This window comes from Montipora capricornis, chromosome 14, assembly GCF_036669925.1.
Source record: "Montipora capricornis isolate CH-2021 chromosome 14, ASM3666992v2, whole genome shotgun sequence".
Lineage (NCBI taxonomy): Eukaryota > Metazoa > Cnidaria > Anthozoa > Scleractinia > Acroporidae > Montipora > Montipora capricornis.
The window spans coordinates 14,286,966-14,291,995 of record NC_090896.1 but is presented as its reverse complement, the minus strand read 5'-3'; the positions used below and the strand labels follow the sequence as shown (position 1 = coordinate 14,291,995).

The window sequence follows — 5,030 nt, the reverse complement described above, 5'->3', positions numbered from 1 at the left end:
CGAAAGCCATCCACTCTTAAATGAAGAATTACAATCTTCATTCAAAAACAAAACTTCTTTTGAAAAGATTTATCCATCTCCTCAGGAGATTATATATTCTTACCATAAAAACTGTGTTGATTTTCTTAAGAATAATAATATTCTCCTCCAAGGACAAAGAATTTAATCATTGGCATTCTTCTCAGCAGACTATAATTCTCGTCAGAAGAGTATGTAGTATCCTCACAAGAAAGTAATTTTAGAGTGAGACTTAAGGATGTTCGCGCGAAAATCTCAAATGTGTAACGTTCAAACGCTGATGGAAGAAATGCTATTTTGTTTTCGTGCACCAACATGGCAGCCATGACGCAAGGTGCATCTCCACTTACAAGTCATCATAACTCGTCTCTTTCGTTCAGCTGATAACAGTAAGCAGTCACCCAAATTGTTTGAAAGCAAAGAAATTTCATAACTTACATTTTACGATTTTCTTTCATTTGTCACTGCTGCTTGCCACAATTTTCACACCGCCACATGTTTCAAACGGTTTAACTACTAGGATGTACTCGTTTTCGCAGCTCAGGTGAGCTCACGTCGGCTGCGTAACGACAACACTCGTACCCAGACTCCTCGGGTTTCATAGTCAGCTGGTGAGTGCTAGAAAGCCAGCACAGGGGCATTCTGTCTGCGCGTGCGTGACTTTGAGATCACTTATGGGCGTATCCGCTGGCCCGCCATAAGCAGAAACCAAAATAATGGCGGTGTACGTGGCGAAAAGTTTCGAGTTCGTGTCGTTATCTGTGTAGTTTATCTTCCTTGCCTTAGGTGTAGACGGTGTGAAAAGATCGAGAAACGAATGGGCTGTTTATGGCAAAAAGTCACAGCAAAGTACTTTCGAATAATAAGGGGAAACCAAGTTGTTTTGGTGTGGAACTCTCACGTAGTCAGTAATCTTGCGAAAGTTGCATAATATTCGAAGGGCTCTTCAAACACACATAAGCAGACTAGACACAGCTGTAGACAGACATTTTACCACGTTAGTTTTGATTCCAACCTACGTGTTTACCTCTCACTGTTCTCTCTTTTGCTCTGTTGGGCATTCTTGTTTGAAATGTGTTTACTTAAAATATCGAGAATTTCAGCTACATTGTGAAAATAAATGTTCACACCCAAAGTTTACGGTAGCTTGCCTTTTTTGGTTTCAAGTTTGTTTGAGTTTAAGCACATCCCAAATCCCTAGGGAACTAAATCTGAGGACCTGAAATAAATAACCAATGTCTAAGGGCATAGCAAGGTCTATGATTCCCATGTTGTGATTGAACAAACTGCCCTCTTGAACCCTGCACAACTGTCTCAATCTGTAGGAATGATCCTTCTCTGTGTTCACTTTGATTAAAAATGACAACAGGAAATTAGTAAGGTCTGACTAGACCAGGCCCAGGGAACAAAGCGATGTTAAGAGTGACACACCAAAGAGTATTCCTTTTTTAATATCAAGCCCCAAGCTTTTTAAACTTTTACAAGTATAGAACTAAAATATGATTTAATTTGTTAGTCCTTCGGAAGTATAAGATATGAGGAAATGGTCAACAACTGTATTCACAATAAATGGATATCAAAAACTTAATGATCACGAGTGTTTTTCTTCATATCAACTTGCTGGTCACCTTACTGAGACTATGACATGCAACATTTTATTATGTAGGATGTGACTCCAACTAGTGAAATCTTAACTGTACATTGAATTTATAAGCAACCAAGAATTCCATTTGTATGAGCCTCGTGAATTCAGCACATCTGTTCATTTTACTGCAAACAAATTAATTATCTATGAGTGTTTAAGATTCCAATCATAATCCAGAACTTCAAGAGCTTCAAATACGGCTGTTTCACATAACCAATCTGCCCGTTTATCTTCATTCACAACTGGTTCTCAAGGTAACACCTTTCCACAAAACTTGACCTCTCAGCCATCACTTCTGTCCATTGCTCCAATTGTTGAGCCACTACCCATCTCTCTAAACAGCAGAGAATACGCTGTCAGTTCTTTTGATCCTAACTTTTAATTCTGTACATGAAACAATTTTTCCAAAGCAAGCTTACTGATAAACCTAAGACATGGAGAATTATGTTCGTACTAGAACTTGTTTATGGATGCTGGACACTTTTCGAGAAACTATGATGAGTAAATTCTTCAAATTAAAGACATGCAATATGGAACTCTTTTCATTCTTCTAGATAACTACATTCCCCTTGTCCTTTCAATTAACAGCCTAACCTTAAAACTTAATAATAATTTGCAGAGTACTTCTGATCATGGCTCAGAATACATTTCTGAACAGATGTCACTACAAAGCACTAACAGACAAGCTTCTGATGCATACAAACATTAGCCTCTTTGAAAGCCACAAGCATGGGCTACAAGGTGGCCTTATTGCAACCAGCTCTTCTGGAAACATCAGTAACTTCATCAGATATCTTGCAGGAATGGTTATGCATGAGTGGGGGGCACAACTGAAAGGATCAAATATGGCCATTTTAGGTCTGAAGTAAACATCAATAATATAGGGTTTCATTTTTTCAACTTAAGTAAACCATTCTCTCCCTCTTCCTCACACTATCTTGGTTTTTACATACATTGCAAATGCTCATAAAGATTTGCTACACTGTACCCAGTATTTATTCAACATTTTTGGGTACAAATAACATTCAAGGTAATATGTAGATGAACTCCCTTGCTTACTCTCATGGCAAATTTGAAAGTATTATTGTTCATCTAGTTTTCAACATAATTTTTTATTTTTGTATCTTCCTTTACCCGTGAATTGTGGTGAACATTTATTGATTTTTACACTACAGTATATGGATTGTTGGAAGAGCCAGTACATGACAAATCTGATGTGTAACATATTATTTGAGAATAATGATTGTTGAGAAGATGATCAAACTATAGTGACAGGTCTTGCAGATAATCATGTGCATGTTTCACTTATTCTAGACGGTACAACGGGATTTTGGCAAGTAAAACGTGTTTCCTAACATTTTTTTGTACAAATGTATAACTAACACATACATCTAAAGAAATCGTGATTGGCATTCCTCTACAGGCTAAGGGATACACACTAAAAGCGAAATGTCTGTTCTGCCCTTCAGAGCTCGTCTCCAGAATTACAACCAAATCTTTTTGAATGAGCATTCTCACTTATTTCTTAAATCGCTCGTCTAAGAACACTTGCTGAAGTAAATTCAATTGCTGCACGTAGAAAAAAAAACCGACGAGCCTCTAATGCTACAGTAGTCTGCTCTAAGGTAGCAGCATGCTATAATGAAATAAACACGATAACAGAGCTTACGCCATCCGGTTCGAAAACTACATGGACAAGCTCCAAATGTGAAATCTTCGACAGTAAACGGTAGTAGTTTGCCTTGCTACAAAAAAGAGCACGCATTTTTTCGGAATAAATAAACCAGATGAAGCGGAGGACAAATAAACAAACAACGCACTAAAAGTGTTCTCGGACTTGGGGGCCGGCGAAAAAGGGTAGTTTAACCGAACTTTTGACTTATGTTAGCTCTAGGAGACGAAAAAAGCAATTACAAAAATACCTACCGAAGCACAGGAAAAAAAATCGCAAAAGTCATCGTGTATTGAAATGACACTACAACCTTGTTAAAAATGGACAACTATATGCTCTGCACAACAGACTTGGAGAGCAGCAAGACAGAAAACTTTTGTGATCCACGACTTGGAAAATCAATCAAAACTTCCCAAATAAAAATTTGCCAAAAGCTGTTGTAATAACATTGTAATCTTACAAACAGCGCATTTTTTAAAGCCTGGAGTCCCAAGCAGCTGCAAAGAGGAAGAAGAGACAAAGTTATTTGAAGTAATTTGAAGCTTGGGGGCCCGCGGAATTATGATGAAAACTTACTTCAAAGTTGAAGCAAAATCAGCTCAAACTCAAAATTTCCATCTCATAAAGGGTGGTTTATCTGAGGATCGTGTCAATATGCAGCCCTGTGATTCATAACAATAAAGCTTCAACATCTTCAAACTAACCTGCATCATTTGTCTTCTCGTGTGAACATCTTGAACTTCGGTAAATCAAATGCCAAACTCCACTTCTTTGGGCCTTTATCTCGTTTTGTTCGGGATTTGATCATTAAAATATTCTCATCCGAACTCCCAACAAACTCGAAGAATATCCATAGTGATAGAAAAGTGTGTAATTTTGTTAACATCTTTCATCTCTCTTGACAAAATATTTTTAAAAGTGTAGATCGCCCGTTTAAAAACCCGCGGGCAGCGCGTTCAAAATAACAATGGCGCCGAACTCGAATAATTCGATTCCCTTCGCGCATGCTCAGACAAAATGCCCATGTGCTCTAGAAAGCCTACAATATTGTATTTGCTTCAGGGAAATTGGCAAATCTGTAGAGGCGTGGATCAGACGTCAAAACTCTTTAGAAAACAACAACTTGTTACTAAGATAAACGGAATGTCTCTTCGCATGCTTTGTATTTAAAAAGGTGGGCAGTTAGTCTGAACATGATGATAATCAACGAATATGTGTTGGAGAGTTTTTAGAAGGCCAAATAATTATAAATACTATGTGGTGTGTAAAGGAACATCTTCAATATGCTGTGTACCGCATTTCCATGTAAAGTAGTTGACACTGTGTACTTTGATTAACGTAGCGTACACATGACATCGGGGGCTTTAATTATTATCGAGACGAGAATCGAGCAAAATAAGGGCGATCTTCCTTGCCCTGGTACTGATGTTGGCATTTGAAGGCGTGACATCGGTTAGCGAAGGGAATAAAGCCAGAGAGGTAGGGTCGCTGACGTCTTGTGAGGTTCGGTTCATAATATATCGATTGGTGCCGATGTGGAGCTGGTACCATCTCGAAAAGAATTTACAGGATGATTAAATTAAAATGGACTCAATGTATGCAAATTGCAGTTGAGAAGTGATTGTCAACGATTCACCGTGCGATTCACCAGATACTTTAGCTCGATATGTAAGGGGGAAAGAGTTTCCGGGCATA

At 38.2% G+C, this 5,030-nt stretch overlaps 1 protein-coding gene and 1 long non-coding RNA gene across 4 annotated transcripts in view; both read right to left on the bottom strand.

Annotated features, from left to right (window-relative positions):
* LOC138032275 (uncharacterized) overlaps positions 1-565 on the bottom strand; it is a 13,500-nt gene extending 12,935 nt beyond the window's left edge. For all 3 annotated transcript variants that reach the window (XM_068879920.1, XM_068879919.1, XM_068879916.1), the window contains exon 1: positions 457-565. The gene's annotated coding sequence lies outside the window, so the exon portion shown is untranslated. The remainder of the gene's footprint in view (positions 1-456) is intronic.
* An 888-nt stretch (positions 566-1,453) lies between these two features.
* On the bottom strand, positions 1,454-4,210 carry LOC138032691 (uncharacterized). Its single transcript, XR_011128437.1, has 2 exons — positions 4,040-4,210; positions 1,454-1,997 (listed from the first exon to the last, which is right to left on the bottom strand). It is a non-coding gene; the product is annotated as an uncharacterized lncRNA (long non-coding RNA).
* Positions 4,211-5,030: the final 820 nt, after the last annotated feature.